This window comes from Phascolarctos cinereus, unplaced genomic scaffold, assembly GCF_003287225.1.
Source record: "Phascolarctos cinereus isolate Bilbo 61053 unplaced genomic scaffold, phaCin_HiC Scaffold_8;HRSCAF=390, whole genome shotgun sequence".
In the NCBI taxonomy this organism is placed as follows: Eukaryota; Metazoa; Chordata; class Mammalia; order Diprotodontia; family Phascolarctidae; genus Phascolarctos; species Phascolarctos cinereus.
The window spans coordinates 72,825,457-72,843,026 of record NW_027556291.1 but is presented as its reverse complement, the minus strand read 5'-3'; the positions used below and the strand labels follow the sequence as shown (position 1 = coordinate 72,843,026).

The 17,570-nt window shown below is 37.9% G+C and overlaps 1 pseudogene; it reads right to left on the bottom strand.

Annotated features, from left to right (window-relative positions):
• Positions 1 to 12,948: 12,948 nt before the first annotated feature.
• Positions 12,949 to 13,846, bottom strand: LOC110200374 (nucleobindin-2 pseudogene; annotated as a pseudogene).
• Positions 13,847 to 17,570: the final 3,724 nt, after the last annotated feature.

Sequence of the window (17,570 nt, the reverse complement as noted above, 5' to 3'; positions counted from 1 at the left end):
TGCAGCTGCTGCAGAGGGGCTGCAAGGAAAAATTTCTTTTTTGCATCGCTGAGTTCCTTCTTACTATTTTCATCCTTCTCTGCCAGAGTAGCTGCCAGTCGTGCTGTGGTCTCAAGGAGGAACCCAATGTCAGAGTGTTGCCGATCAGAAATAGCTTAATTTGCTTAGAAATTGGTGGGTGAAGATTATTAACAAAGTAGGAAAGAAACTGAATTTGTCACACTGCACTATCGTGCTGGAGACTGGCTTGGGTGAGTCTGTCATAAAACTGATTGATTCCCCAGAGTCTTGTTTAGTATCTTGGACCTTTGTTAAATCAATGGGTCAGGGGAATACAGGGGTATGGCCTCAAAGAGCTTTTCACCCATAACTTGGGCAAGTTGATAATGCTCTTTATCTCGGCCTTCCGAGTCCCAGTCTGTCTTAAGATCCTCCTCTAGGTCTTCCCAGCCAGCCTTTTGGCATCAATTCTTAGTCTCCTTCCCAACCAAGGCAACCATGAGTTGATACAGGTCCGCATACCCAGATCTATATGAATACAGGGTTAGTGGGAACTGCTCAGCAAAGCCCATGGGAAACTCCCTGGGGCTAGGATTCTCTTGGCAATAGCCTGGAATTCATATTGCCAGCCAGGCCTTGAAACTATAGGTACTGATCAAGCCACTCTCCTCAGGGTTGTTTTTCCTGTGAGGAATTTGGCTTTCACTTTGAAACTGTGGTGGAATCTTTTGGTAAAGGTGGGTATATTTTAGGTAGTTGGGTAGTTTAGGAGTTAAGGAGAAAAGTTTCAAATGATTTAATCCCTTCTTTCATTGATTTTTTTTTTTTAGGCAATTGCAGGTAAGTGACTTGTCCAGGGTCACACAGCTAGTAAGTGTTAAGTGTTTGGTCTGAGGTCAAATTTGAACTCAGGTCCGGTGCTCTATCCACTGCGCCACCTAGCTCCCCCTCTTTCATTGATTCTAATTCAGACCTATTCTCTCTTTCCCTTGCCTCTGAGTATCATTTATTATAGCTGTCCCACTCAAGAGGTTGAGTTTCCTTATTCATCAATTTCTGCCTTAAATACTCTAATTTGCTCTTATCAAAGCTGCTCCAATGAGGCCAACAAAGTTTGGGGTCATCACTAGTCAGATCAACCCAATCCTGGCAATTTGAGGGACAGTCAAGACCATATTTCTTATACATTTGAAAAACACATGTTTGTTCTGGGGTTTTTTTTTGGGGGGGGGTGTTTGTTAATAGGAACTGCTGTATCTTCCCCCATGCCTTTACCACACATCTGTCCCATTTTAAAGGTGAACACACAAAAATAATAATACCATTTAACTAACAAGTATACAGAAATACAAATACACTATAAGGGGATATAACAACACATACACAAAATACAAGTATATAGTTACAAGTATTCCACATTGTGTTAACAATTCACTTGAATTATAGAATTCCACAATTCTACCCAAGCCCGGAATTAAAAAGTTAATTTCAGTTGCTTTAACCATATGCAAAACCAACCACACAAGCAACTCTTAACACACAAAAAAATTTACCACATGTGTAAATGAAACTCCCGAAGTCCATAGCTCAGACCACATTTGTAAAAGAGAAGAGAAAAACCACAGGCCATAGCCAGTCCTGCATTATAAGAGAAAAGATGCATACAAAGCCAAATCCAGGTGCCAAAAAACAAAACAAAAACACACAGGCCTTACCAAAGTGATCTGGATCAAGAAAAGGGGCCCTGGAGTATTCCTTGCAATGAAAAGCAAGGCTTGATCACAGCCTAGCCCTGTAATGGAGCCGGGAGTCGGAAGCGTTAAACTTGTCAGTTAAGTAAGTTGGAACTTCTGAAAAAAAAAAAAGCCAGTGGTGTCCGTCCCTTCTCCCCATACTTGAAGAGTTCAAGGCTTCACCCCTTAAGAACTTCTGACACCAATTAATGTTAACAGGATTTTTACTAAGCCAGTCTCTAACCTGAGAATGCTCAGGGCCACACAAAGCAGGCCAAGAAATGGGAGTGCCCATAATCAAGTAGTTTAATCAGTTTCAGAGTGCGGAATGTTCTCTTAGCTGAAGTGGAAGCACAGGTTATGTACTTAAATCACAGGTGGAGAAGGAAGGAGGAAGGTGGAGTACAAATAATCAGTTAGTGGTTTCCCAGGAGAAACCTGTAAGTCCCACAACACAACAATTCTGGCTTTGGGGGTTATGACTATCTCCCCTAAAGTAGAGAACCACAGTTCTGTGACAGGAACAGGTTCTACAATCTTGGATTCATTTCACTTAAGGTCCAGTGATTGTGAGCGTTGTCAGAGTTTTGACTAATCAGTTTAAACTGCATTGTGAGCTCTGACTCCTGAGCCAGAGAGGCAGCTCTTGAGAAAACTAAATTATTAGTATATTCATTACACATACATCGATTAACATGAAAATTACAAATTCCTTTCTCACTTCAAAATTCCTATATTTAGTAATTTAAGGGATTTTCTTTTGTTGCTCATTTTAATTTTATCTTTAATTTTCAGGATTTTAATTTTTGTGTTAGAGTTTTTTACTTTGGTGCTTTTCTTGTTTTCTAGCTACTCCCTCAATTTATTGATCTGCCCCTTCTCTCTTTTGTTGATAAAAGTATTTAGATGGACACAGTTCCTCCTGAGGACTGCTTTGGCTACATCCCAAAAAGTTGTAGTAAGTTGTCTACCACTGACATTTTCTTTGAAAATTGTTTCTATGATTTGTGCTTTGACGCCCCCTCCTAATTATTTTAGGATTAAATTAAGTCTTCACTTAAATTTGAATCCTTTCTTCAACTGGCCTTTATTGATTATACTTTTGATTGTGCTGCAGTTAGTAATGGATGTGTTTAGTATTTGTGTTTTCTTGCATTTGTTTATGAGGGTTTTATACTGTATGGCACATAGTCAATTTTTGTAAAAGTGCCATTCACAGCTGATATATATATATGTATACACATGTGTGTATGTATGTATATATATGTAGGTTTATATATGTATGTGTGTGTGTGTGTGTGTGTATATATATATATATATATGTATATGTATATATATATATACTCCTTTATATTCCCATTCAATAATTACCAGAGATTAATCATGTCTAGTTTTTCTAGGTTTTTATTCAGGTCCTTATTTTCTTTTTTATCTATCTATCTAAAGAATCATCTAGTTCAATTAGTAACTATAATTCTATTAACTTTTCCTTTAAGTATTTGGATACTATGTCATTTTACACACATACACACACACACACACACACACACACACACACACGAAAAATAGGTTTTGGCACATGTCCACATCACTTAAGATGGAGGCATCCATGTTGGAGGTGCCAAAGTCCTGCTTCTGGGATACAGGAGGACTGGTGTAGCATGTACATTCTGCATTGGCCTGCCAGTGGTTGAGAGCAGCTTCTTTCTTTTAGCTGCTGAAAATGGCTGAATCTCTAAATCTACATAACTGAACACAGTCATTCTCATTTGCTTGCATTTATGTATAGGAGTAGACTCATTCACTCATAGCAGGTGATACTATGTGGTAAGGGGCAAGGCCTAGAGTACCATATACCCCCTTCCCTTAGGCCATGTGGTCCTGAGAAATAGGCTTGGAGTTTTGGTCCTGTTTGGCCTTTTCAGTTTTAGGTGCAGGGAAGGGTGGTCTGTTTCTAGTCCTCTGCTCTCCTTTCTTCACTAAGCCCAGATTTTGATTTCATCGTCTTTTTTTTAAAGTTTTTTTTAAATTTTATAAATAATTTTTTAACATGTGTTTTTAAAACTTTGGGTTACAAATTTTCTCCCTTCCTCCCTCCCCACCCACCCTCATTGAAAAGGCAAGCAACTAGATACAGGTTATACATGTATAGTCATGTAAAATACTTCATAGTAGTCATGTTGTGAAAAACTAAGTATATTTCCCTTCATCCTATCCTACTCTCCATTTATTCTATTCTCTCTTTTGACCCTGTCCTTCCTCAGAAGTGTTTGCATCTGATTATCCCTTTCCCCAATCTGCCCTCCCCTCTATCATCCCCCTGCACTCTTGTCCCCTTCCCCCTTATTTTCCTGTAGGGTAAGATAGATTTCCATACCCAATTGAATGTGTATGTTATTCTCTCCTTAAGCCAAATCCTATGAGAATAAGATTCACTCATTCACTCTCACCTTCCCCCATTTCCCCTCCACTGTAAAAGCCTTTTCTTGTCTGTTTCATGTGAGATAATTTACCCCATTCTACCTCTCCGTTTCTCCTTCTCCCAGTATAATCCTCTCTCATCCCTTAATTTTATTTTCCAGATATTACTCCTTCATCTTCAACTCACCCTGTGCCCTCTATCTGTCTGTCTATCTATCTATCTATCTACATATAAATTTTTCCCTCCCACTTGATTTCATCTTCTTATAATTTCTTTTTAATCTTCCTTTATGATCTCACTGACTCTGAAATTGATATTTGTTTTGCTGTAAGGGGGCAAACTGTCCTGCCCAGATTGTGCCAATAGTCAGGAGGCAAATTGTAAGTTGTAAGTGGCAGTTCTGTTTTGCCCTAATTATGCCAATTGTAACTGTGTGACCCTGGGCAAATCACTTAACCCTGTTTGTCTTTGTTTCCTCATGTGTAAAATGAGCTGGAGAAGGAAATGGCAAAGTATTTGTAAGGGAGCAGGTCTGTTACGCCAATTGTAGGGTAGCATACCTTTTGAGAAGATACTGAGATACCAAAGAAATAGGGGACCTTGCCAGCTTTATTATAAGTAGGTTTTATTAGGATTAAGTAGGTTAATTGGGGGAGTTCCTCACAGAGGCCAGTTGTCCTGGGTGGCAGTAGCATAAAGTAACATCTTGGATACCCACATCACCATCAAGCCAGGTAAGATATCATAGAAACAGAACAAAGAAGACATAGTTTTGGGGATGGCCCAGGGTCATGTGTAAGTTTTCCCAATGGATAGTTGGAGCTTCTTTTGCTGTTTACATTTACTTAAGGTAGTTCACATTCTCTGTGGAGTCTTAGGTCACGTTCCAACTCTGGCTACCTCATATGCACCACCCCTCCTGACCTGCTCATACAGTCTTTCAGATACTATCTTCCACAAGGTTCCCTTAATGGTATATGAGTGGTTTTGTTAACATGTAGGAAGCAGAGGAACCTACCAATGAACTGCAGTGGAGGCAAAACCCACAATAGCAGTACAAGCACAAATAGAGAAACAACATGCCCCATAAGAAAATTACCACAGTTGTTACAATTTTCTTCCATCTCACCCCTTGGGAGGTGAAGGAAAAATCAATGGTATTTGATGATTAGTCAGAGAACTGGATTTCTAAACTTAATATAGGCCAGCTGAATTTCTGAACTAAGTTTAGAGACAAAAGAAACATGGGTTGGACAATTATACAACATATTGGGGGTGATACAGAGTAGAATCAATTACAAAATGGAATCAGAATCATTTGATTTTTCTCAGTTTCCCCCTTTTTGTCAATGAGAAACCTGTCAAAATTTTCCCTGACTGGTCAATGTAAGAACAAGAAGAATGATCAGTCACAGTACAAATCATGATAAGAGTGTCTGAGACTATAAACTGATTTAGAGGGGAAATTCACATGACCCCAAGATAACTGAGAGAACTCAGTATACAGATACAGTGATGAAACAAAGAGCCAGATAGTACAATAATGATCATATGACCATCAACATTAGCTAACATCAAGTCTTTTTTGTATTTCAGTAACTCACTCCCAATGTCCATTTAATCAGCAAATTTCATCTTGGATCTCAGATGTCCAATGTAGTTGCCTGGTCTCTGGAAACATCTTCTCTTGGACAGCCCTGAAGTGGACTTCTCTTAAGTAGATTTGCTTCTCTGGTCCCAAGTTACTTGTAGAGACTCCTTAGATGTTCCTGCTAAAATCTTTTACAAAAAAGATCTCAAGACAAGTTAGCACAGCCCCTCAAATTTTACTTCTCCAATAAGTAGTTTATATGGTGAAAACTAGCTCAAACCTTGTGGTTCTAATCTTATCAATATATATTGATATGTTGATAAGCTATAAGAAGAACATCAAACTAGGGACCCATTGTTCATTTGAAACTTCAGAGAATTTAGATTTTTATATACCCCATTAGAATCATTTACATTTAACATACGGGATTGCCTAATCTTGTTGGCTTTCTCAAAATTTTGCACTCCAGCCAATTCCAATTCCTTTAGGAGGATCAGATGGTATTAAGAATCTAAATCTAAGGGGCAGCTAGGTGGCACAGTGGATAGAGCACTGGCCTTGGAGTCGGGAAGACCTGAGTTCAAATCCAGCCTTAGACACATAATACTTCCTAGCTGTGTGACTCTGGGCAAGTCACTTAACCCCAATTGCCTCACCAATAAATGAATGAATGAATGAATGGATGGATGGACGAATGAATGAATAAATAACTAACTAAATAAATAAATAAAGTCTAATTCTATATCTCTAATCCTATGTAGGTAACAATACTCTGCTGGTAGAAGCTCTCCACCCCTAGGTTCAATGGTTATACAAATGAATTTACTTACCAGAGGCTGACTTTATTCCAACTGTAACAAAAGGCCTGGGACAGGACTAATATTCCTAATTAGATGTACCAATTCCCAGTTGTGTATAGAGAACATTATATATTAAATAGGTTGCCTGTAGTAGAACATGTTCAATTGTTAGCCATATTCAAATGGAATAGATATTACACAAACATTACTCTTCACTAAGATAACTGCAATGAGATTCTACTCCTTAAAATGAAACAGAAGAGGTTTCTGATTTTAACTCACAAATTAATACACTCACACCTTTGTTTCACAAGCAGTTTCATCTTTGTTCAATTATTCCCATAACATTCTGAAAGAATGAGATACTTCAGGGACTTAATTTTATACATGACTATGTAAATATTAGGCAGATGACAAGCCCAAGCACTAGTTTACTTAATTGTTTGGGATATGGACACATTCAGATTGAAAACAGTAACATCTTACATTCTTGCATTGTGCTCTTATCTTCTATTGACCACTTGTGTTGATTGTAGAAATTTGCTATAAAAGGAAAAAATCAGAGTATGATTATAACAGCATCAAACTTGTCCTCCAAGCCAAAGCCTAAGGGCACAGAATGACTCAACACATGTATGGCAGGATAAAACATCCTTAGTTCTGTTTGACTTCAGGTAAGAGTCACAGTCGATAACCAATTATGCAGTAATCATTTCACCTCACAGCCAGACTCAGGTTTAATCAGGTGGGAAACATTTGTGTTCAAATGGAAGTAAACAATAGGGAACTGAGTCAGGAGGCTCCTACTTTCAGCCATGCCAAAGTTGTCATCTCTGCTTTTTCCCAGATATGCATCTCCACCTGTCTCAAATGGTGGATTACAGACTTAATGATCCATCAGATAACTACACCTAAATTCAAAATAGTATCAGTTACAGTCCCAAGAACTTTTATGTCAAATGGCAAGTTTCACTAATCACAGCTTAGGGCTAAGGCTAGATACAGTTATTTTTACTGTCATGGAGTTGCAATTAGCAATGAAAGTTTACCAGGACACATACACACATGTATGCTCACATGATTTCACTTAACATCTTTCACTTGTTTTTCTTTTCTTCTTCTGCTTGAGTTTAAACTCATCCTGGTATAAAGATCAATCATTAGAAATTCTATATTATAAACAAACTCATAAATTCTCAGTAACCCAGTATCATTGTTTAGGAATTCTATAACCCATAAATTGGCTCTTTTCACAGGGCTAATGACCTTGCCCAAACAGATGGTTTCAGTTTACAGATAAAGGGGAGTCTACAAGGTCTTTTCTTGTACCTTTTTCCATACAGTAATTACCAATTTTTTCCTTTTTTCCATAATTTTCCCAGGCCTTACCAAGTCTCATCACTCAGTAAGGGACCTAACTGGTAGGATTTTCCCCAAGCTATTGCAGCTTGTCTATCATGGAGTTTAAGCTTGCCTCTCCCCACCTCCACCCCTGTTTCCTTAAATAAATTTCTCTTTTTGTAGAGCGAAAACAAGATGGTTCTTAAAATTCAGACTGAACATAATCTGTAACAAAAATGAGTAGGAGTCTCATGTAATTTACAGCAAAGTTTCTAATTTCAGGACACACATCAGTTTAAAAAGTTATTTTAAAATTGATCAGTACTTAACTTTAGTTTATAAGAATCCTTTAATATCTAACTAGATGTTCCAATCAAACTCAATTACTTTTTAGTTGGTTTTTTTCCCCTCTTTTCTTGATCCAGGAAAGGGTTAATAGGATAGGCAGGCAGTTTCTAAGTGCTGATTCTATTCCCCCCCACCCCAAACTTCACTAGCATAATCCCCAAACCCATCTTTCTATAATTAGTGAGATGACCTTCAACTCCTAGTTGTAAAACAATGAATCTGTCATTCTTGGGGATGAGGGGTGGGAAATGTTTTTAGTTCCCTTAAAACAAATTCTGAAGAAATCTTCAGCATTTAGAAAAACATTAAATGTTTTTCTAAACATTTAATTAGGAATTCACAGTAGAGAATTCACATTTTAGTGCCAAATTCAGTTTCTAATTAGTTTACAATGTAAAAACATCATACAGTCTGAGTGAAAAGATTCCCTTCCTCCTTATCTGCTCTTCCCTCCACATTCCCTGAACCTGGCCACCATTCAGGAGTGTAAAGGGAAAGGAAGAATCTTTCTGAAAACTTTTAGAGATTCACATTAGTTAACAAGACACAGAGAGAGAGATTTGCGTGCAAAATGTTTCCTTCCTAACTCTGTACACAATTATAGTCTCAGAGACACACAGACATGGGCAAGAAAGACACACAAATAGACTCAACAGCTGTGAGATAGTGGCCCCAGTATTTTTTTAAATCTGATTTTCTGTTTAATCAAATTTAAAGCAAATTTATACAAAGGATGACTAGAACAAATATTGCACTGGAGAATATGATTTTTTATAACATATCCAAAAAAGAAAAATCCATACCCAAGTAGAAAATCTAATGCTTGAATCTGTGTCTTCTTGACTTACTTATCAAGATTAGAAAGCAATTATTCATTTTAAGTGGTCCAAACCAATCTAAGCACAGTGGTGCACAGATCATGTCAGTCCATTTTAAAGGCCAATTATAGCTGAGTCTCTCCAGCTTAAATGGTACACAGACCTGCATTTTAAAGCAACGCCTAAGATGTACAATCTTGAAAATCCCTTCAAAATTAATGACAGAAAATACAATGTAAAGGATATTTAATCAAGTCCCTAGATTTAAAATAAAATTGGTGAACTATCACAAAAGTTTTAAAGAACAGTTATACTAAATGTGTATTAAGCAGCATTGGTTTCACTGATTAAAAGGAAAAGCAATAACAATCTTTTTAAAAAAGAATATGAAACTACATTGAAAACAGTAAGGGAACTTATTCCTTTCACATTTATTTCAGACAACCAGACACAAACCTCTTCCCAAATTTTTTTTTTCCCACTAATTATAGGTTCTTGATGTATGGCCATAGATAAAATTGATGATACTGAATCAGCACTCACAGCCACTTCTAAAAGTTTCAGTGGCTTCCAAATTCAATGTATGTGAAAGGTGCCAGACAGCCTTAAAGAAGGAAATGTCTAAAGAACAAAAGTCACAATTTTTGATGCCACTCCTTCCCCCATTCTGGCATGCAAGGATGTGCCCAAGGAGTATGAAAGGTAATTCAGTCTGCAAAGCCTTTTCAACACCAAAGGAAACAGGAGGAGGAGAGTCATATGAAGTAATGAAAGAGAAGGACCCCAGAAATGAAGAACATGCAACTTATTTCATGTAAGGGTAACCTAGGTTATCATACAAAAATGAAACAGTCATTCTTCAAATCATGTCCTCAAGGTAAAAGATTTAGCATGTATTTTTGTCTCTTACACAAATTTCTTGGAACAGAAGCCTATTTTAATGAGTTTTTTAATCTTAATTAGGATTACTCTAGGATGGACTCCAGGAAGAAAAGATCAGCCTTAGCATTGTGAGGGCATAGATATACTATACTATATACTAGATATGAGAAGTTCAGTAGCTATTGTTTTGAGGTTGTTGGTGGTGACATTTCAGGCCAGGTGGAACTAACAACTAGAATCAAGAAGGAATTACTTCCTGCTTACCTCTTTCCTGGAAACTGGTAGGATGTCCTGCAAACAGTCTAAAAACCAGGGAAAGGCAAGCACACTGAATGTGGGAAAACAGAAAGGAGCCACAGAGAGGAAAGAACTTTATTATATTGCCTAGGGAGTAGAAGCAATGAATCAGGAAAAGGGCTCAAATCCTTTTAAAACAGCAATGACAACAACAAAAAAAGATTGAATTAGTTTTACCTTACCAATATAGGGGCATGGCTTTATGTTAAAAAAGACTTGTGGTCTCTTATCACCAATTAAAGAGGTGGAAAATATTTGCTGTCATACACCAAGGGTGAGAAACGGGCTCTGGTTTATTTTTTGACCATTATTATTTTAATGGAGTAGAAACCATCAAGGAATTGGACAAGAGACATCTCATTAGGGTCTTACTATACTATGGTACAAGCAGATATTGGACCCCCTGGGTTCCCAACTTCCCCCATTAACTTTCCCCATGAAGTCCAGTCCTATGTATAAAGTTAGAGATTTTTCTACAGGATGAATAGCTTTCTCTATGGCAAGGTGTGGAAATCCAAAAGGCCACCCTGGAGGAAAGCCTACTGATTTGGCTTGGCAAGAGTAATATGATGATTTCATCAAGGGGGCTTTTTTTCCCTCCAATTCCAGCTTCACCTCTCAAACAATGCAAATGTCAATGAAAACAAAATTCAGCCATACTAAGGGAGGAAAGAAATGTGGGCAGGAAGCAAAAATATAACTCATCTAGGAAAAATTCAAGCCAAAGAAAGGAGTCTCAACAGATCTGTTATGTTTTCTCCTATAACATTAAGTATAGTTAAATAGTTTTAAAATTTACATTTAACAAAAAGGAAACAATACTACTACAAAATGATTCTTAAAACATGAAGCAGAATGACACGTATTCGTATAAAAAGACATAGTAATCACAGGATAATAATCACAAATAAGCTACTTCTCTAGTAATTCAGTAATTTATTGCCCTAACACTAAAAAGGGGGGGAGGGGAGTTTGAGAAACACAAGAAAATCAAGGTGCTACTAATATAATAAAATGGCATGTATAACTCTGGCCCCATCCTTCAAAAAGATGGTTAAAATTGAAGACCAAGAAAAAAAAACAACAGAATTTGGACAAGCTGATTTATGAAGAATGTTTCACAGAACCAGGTTGAATTACATTTCTTCCACTTGTCAAATACACATTAACTTGTGGTAAAGTACAAGGAAAGTGAATTGTTGCTATCAAAGCAAACAAATCCAGTGAAGAATCAAATTGTACCAATTAAAGAAAAGAAGCCCACCAACTGCCCATCATTAACACTGAAATTTATAATTTTAAATACAGAAAATTTAGGGAAATGTACCATGAATGCAGAAGTGAAAAAAGGTAGGCAAATCTGCACAGTAAACTCTGATGTTATTTCTTGTGATATCTTTTTTTTTCCAAATAAAAATGATCATCATTTGAATAACATGCAGAGTTTTTGAAAACTCTTAGGAAGGAAGGCTATTATGCAGGAAGAACAATATTGTAAATTGTTGGCCCACAACAGAGTTGGTACGATGCATTTACCTTCATTAGAACTAAAGTTAGTAAAAATATTTATGCTAAAGGCTTTACATAGTGAGAATCTGAGGAATCTGTAAACATGAATGATCATTACTGCTCTATAATTCTTCAAGGAAATTTTTAAAAAATGAAGCTGAAGTTCCAGAGTTTTATTTTGAGGGGTACTTTTTTGGTCTCAGAAACAAGCAAGTTGGCAGTGCTAGAAATGGAAAAACTTGACCCTTGGATGCAGGTTCTTGATTATCTTTTGTTGGAGCTATACACGTATGTTCTAGGTTAATTCTGGGATTCTCCTGAGGACAGGTTATTATTCACAGCCAACTACTGAGTTTTTTGTTTTGTTTTGTTTTGTTTTAATGGGATCTTATTCCTCAAGCACTAAGATTTGCCTTTAGAAAAGGGAGTCAAAAAAGGGAACTAGAACTTTAGTAGCTTTTTCTCCCCTCACATTTTTCAGGAGATAAAAAAAAAAGGTTGCCTTAAAGTATTGCTAAAAAACAAAATTACAGTTATCCTTTTGATGATGCTACAGGTAAGAGCAAGAAATAGGACATTTTAAATTTAATTTCTTTTTTTGTTTGTTTTTTTGTGAGGCAATCGGGATTAAGTGACTTGCCCAGGGTCACACAGCTAGTACGTGTCAAGTGTTTGGTGTGAGGCTGGATTTGAACTCTGGTCCTCCTGATTTCAGGGCCAGTGCTCTATCCACTGCACCACTTAGCTGCCCCTAAATTTAATTTCTTAATCCACTTTTTAAACAAAAAAAAAAGAGAGAGAACAAGAAAAGTATAAAGTTGAGGCACCAAGTGGTTAAGGGTGAATCTGGACATGTTCAGCCATGGCTGCTCCTTCCTGAAAGGAGAAATGTGCTGTGGTGGCAAAGGCTGAAGGTGGTCACTGCCTAGAGAATGCTTTTCTGACTTCTCCTCTTGATGCTGCCCAGGTGGCTGGAATTTTAATTCTCTACCTGGCCCTGTTGGAGGTGCTCCTTGTAATTTCTTTTGTTCCATCTATTGTACTACCTGCTGATATTTGTGTTTCTAGGCCTCGTCATGCTGATACTGGAGCTCTTCTTTTTGCTTCTGGAGATCTTCTGCTTTAGCTTATGTTCTTGTTCATAGATGTGATTTTCAAATGCTTTCAGCTCTTCTGTGAAAAGCTGCACTGATCCAATGTCTCCTACCTATCTGGCTCCAAGAATTCTTTTTTTCTCAGTAGCTTTTAGAAACTTCCAAAGTCACTAACTGGTCCTTGTTAACATCAACCTCATTCATAACATGTTCCCTCATCCTAAGCCTCTCTTCTTCCATCTCTACCATGTCTTCCTCTTCATTTTCAGGGTCATATATTTTCTCTAGCTCTTTGGTAAACAGGGCTTCTAATTCTTGCTTATCCAAGAAACCATCACTATTGACATCATGCAATTTGAAAAATGTCTTCTAGTCAAAGTCACTAGGATCCAGTCCATCTGTCTCCACCCATGCTTCTTTTAATTGGTCTTTGCTTCCTGGGGTGGCTAACTTTTGGATGATTTCCATGTTTCTTCATTTCATCAAATTTAGATTCTTTTTCATGCCTTTTTTCTTCATTCAGTGTTTTCAAATATTCTCGCCTTTCATGCTCCTTCATCATTTCATATTTTTAAAATTCTTCACAGCAAGTCTTATCATAGTTTTCTAAATCACTGTAGGGGCTTTGGTTAGCGTATCTAAGTCTGTTGGTCCAAACTTGTCAGGATTCTGTTGATTTATGTGCTCAAACTGTTTCAGAAGAGCTTGATAATCTATGTCTGTGTCTTGAATGGAATCCAGTTTAGCTTTAATTAGCATTCTTAATCTTTCTACTTCCACTTCCTGTCTCTTTAGTTCACCAAGTCTTGTCCTGACGTGGTGACTTACTAAATCAAGCTCTTTGCTTAGTTTCCCACTCTTGATTTCCTCTATGTCTGCATTCTGGAGCTTTTCTCTGAAATGTTTGTCTGTTTCCAACACATTAATCACTTGCCTGAGATACTCAGCATAATATAGTCCAGTATCCTCCACAAGCTTCACCTGGGCACTTGCTCTCGATTGTGTGGTCATGTCAGTCCCCCGGACCAGGACAGTTGCTCTACACTCGTGCCTGCTCCCCTGCTGCAGCCATGGCGCCGGCCCCTCTCTCTTGCTGTGCCAACACCAATATTAAAAGTTACTTCTTACCTGCCTTACTAGATGTCCCCAGAGGCCATACTTTCTCTCACACATACATATACACACATTCTAATGAATTATTACCCTTTTAAAACTGCACCTGTCTTGTTCCTTGTGTATTCTGATCTGACACTTTCTTTTATCAATCATATCTGAAATAATCTTCACTGAATTTTTCTTCCTCTGTCTCTCTCCTGTCCCTCTGATGCACGCAGTCAGAAAGGGAGGGGCAGACAGACACTCTGTTCTTTTCCTCTACACCATCCTCTGTCTTCCCAGAAACATTCCTAGTAACCTCTTTTAGCTCAAGGTTGTTTTATTCTTTATCCTATGATACAGAGGGAAATTGCTGTTTCAAGGTATCTCTTAACAGCGCTGAAAGTTCTCATGTTTGCTTAGACTATAAATCTACTGTCAAGCAACATGGTCAAAGTAAGAGATTTCCCCTGTGGAAGCCTGTCAAGGCACAAGCCAAGGTGCATTTTCCAGGTGTCTCCATACTTGTGTCGCTCAGGCCACCTCTCCCACATTATGTGGATGGTGAAGCCAGGATTTCTCCCAAGCAGACATACTGCCTCTCCCCCAGGGATGAGGTATGAAGATTAAAATTGTCCAATCTGCAAGAAAAACCACTGAGGCAGAGCTCTGAGTCAATGGCACTTTATTAAAGAGTCCATGGTCCCCCCTAATGAAGTGGACCTCAGATCTTCATCATGATCTGAGACCTTGTTTTTCATAGGGTGTGATACCAGGACCTTGTTTTTATAGGGTTTGATACCCAAATGTGCAAAAAAGGCATGGAAAAATACAGAATCTCATTGGCAGATAGATCTTGCTTTTGAGGGCCAAGAATAACATATCATCAGGGAGGCCACAGGTTGGGCAAAGCATGGGGGCATTTCCACTAAGTGGTTATAAGATGGTCACTGCTCATGTTGGACAAGAGAGAATGGTCCAAGGAATCAAGGCATCCCACCCATGCTGAATTTGGACATGGAATTTGAGTAAAACAGGGTGGAGATATCTTTGTCAATATTCTTGTGGTTGTACAACTGAGTTTCATGACTGGTAAACAAGTAGTGAACATTACATTAAAGTTTGAGGCCTACTATAAGGGCCTATTATAAGAACCTATCTTATCTAATTATCCGTATATGGTTTATGTAAACTATCAAACTTATTAATACTGATTGGAATAGAGTAGGGATCCAAATGAATCATTTCTCACAGAGGATGGCCAGGATTCCCTCTGCAGAGCTTCCCCCACCCAATTTCTTTGGTATCTTGCTGACTATGCCAAATGTAAGGGGGCAGAATCTGTTTTGCCATGATTATGCTGATTGTAGGGCATCATACCCTCTGAGAGAATACTGAGAAACTGAAGGTTTTATTAGGGTTAATTAAGTTAAATGAGGGAGCTTACTCACAAGAGGCTGTCATCCCTGGTGGCAGGAAGATAAAGAAACATTGTGGATCCTCACACCAAGCTGGCCAGGCCAGGTTTTATGTAGAAACAGAACAAAGAAGGCATAGTGCCAGGGATGGCCCAGGTTATGTGCAAGTTTTCTTGTGGGATGTTGGAGCTTCTTTTGCTGTTTATGTTTACTCAAGGTAGTTTATAGTCTCTATGGGGTCATAAATCACATTCTCACACTCTTTTTACATTTGTACATTTGCTTGTGACTATTCCCTTCCCAAATTTGTCCTCCCTCTTAAATATCTGTCTCTTTTTTCCCCTTCCTGGATTGTTTCCTTGTTCAGTTTAATGTGTTTCTACATTAGATTCCCTGTGTGCGTTCAACCCTCATATGTCCAATTCATAAGATACCTGTTCCCTCACTACCTCTTCTTCTATGCTTGATTATTCTTTTTCTTATACACCTCTATTATGTAAAATAATGGCTTCCTCTTCATTTCTTTCCTAGTGTTTTCCCTTTTCCCATTTTTTATCCTCTTCTAAAACAAAGAACTCCAAACAACACCCAGACCCTGTGTTTATATGTTATTTAACTTGATAGGCAGCTAAGTGGCACAATGTTGCACCTGGGCTTAGGAAGACCACAGTTCAAATCCAGCCTCAGACACTTCCTAGCTGTGTGACCCTGGGAAAGTCACTTCACCTCTTTGCCTCAATTGTAAAATAGGGATCATAATAGCACCTCCCTTTCAAGGTTGTTGTGAGGATTAAATGAGATCATAATTATAAAACACAGTACCTGGCACATATGGGGCCATACTTGTTACCTTCCTTTTTCTCCCCCAACTCCCCCTACCCACCTCCTTAAAGACACTGGGATTATGAAGGAACATCTCTCTTTTCCTTCTATTAAATTGTAAGAACTTCATCTTTGTTCAGTCTTTTCCAATTGCTCAAATCTTTGAGGTTTCTCTTGACTCCTTTATTTCCAATTTAGAGTTTCTACTCAGCTATGGCCTTTTAATCAGAAATATTTTAAAATCCTCTATTGTATTAAAATCCCATTTTATCCCCTGTAAGATTATATTCAGTTTTGAAGAATAAGTTATTCTTAGTTTTAAATCTTTATCTTTTGCTTTTTGGAATGCATTCCAAGATTTCGTCTCCTTATTTAATTTTAACTATGATTTCTTGGTACCTGAACTCTTTCTGGCCGTTTGAAGTATTTTTTTTTAATTTGGAAGTTCTGGAATTTTGTTATGATATTCATGATTATTTTTAGTTTAGAATCTCTTTCTGGAGGTAGTCACTTACTCTGCCTTCTGATCCTAAGTTAGGCAGTTTTCTTTTATGATTTTTGCTGTTCAGATTTTTTGCTTGTGGTTTTCAGGGAGTTTGATTCCCTAATTACCTCTTGTCAACTTGTTTTCCAGGTCAGTTTTTTAATAGTATATATATGCCTTACATTTTTTCAATCTTTTGAGTTTGTTTTAATATTTCTTATGGTCTCGTGAAGTCATTGAGTTATGAATGCACTGTCAAGATGCATTTAAGAGACACCCTGTTTTCCAGAGCTAAGGCCCAGTAAGCAGGCTTGTGCCCTGAGCTTAGCATAACAACAGTCCTTTGTGCTCACTCTCTGTATGATTTCAGCCATATCAAAATCCCAAAATTGTTTCATATAATTATTGTCTTGCTTTAACCAGCACCAGGTATTCTCTGAGCATAGACATGCACCTGTTGTATCTGTGTTCTAGTCATGAAGCCCTGCTATGAATCAAACTTCTCTCGTTGTTATTATCCCTCATTGTCAGGTTCACTGCGTAGACATTGGTACAAGTATTAAGATTTGCCCCCACTGCCTCAGGTTCCCCCACCTGGGGGAAAGGGGAGGCACATGTGTTTAGATCCCTCCTTACTTGCAAGCTTTTTCCTTCACTCTGAAATTAAACTTCTGTTTGTTTCCTGACTCTCCTGTCTCTAGCCTGCTCTGTTGGGCTCTGGCCATCCACAGATTACAGGCCGGTTTGGTCTGACTGACTTTTAATTGGTGTCAGAAGTGAAACTGGACACAGAACCAGGCCATTGGACTGTCTAGTACCAGCAGGAGTGAACTAGAGAGTTCATTACTTGAGTAAGGTTTTGTGTCTTCTGTTCTAAGCTATTTATTATCTTTTAAAATAATTTAAAATTTTTTCA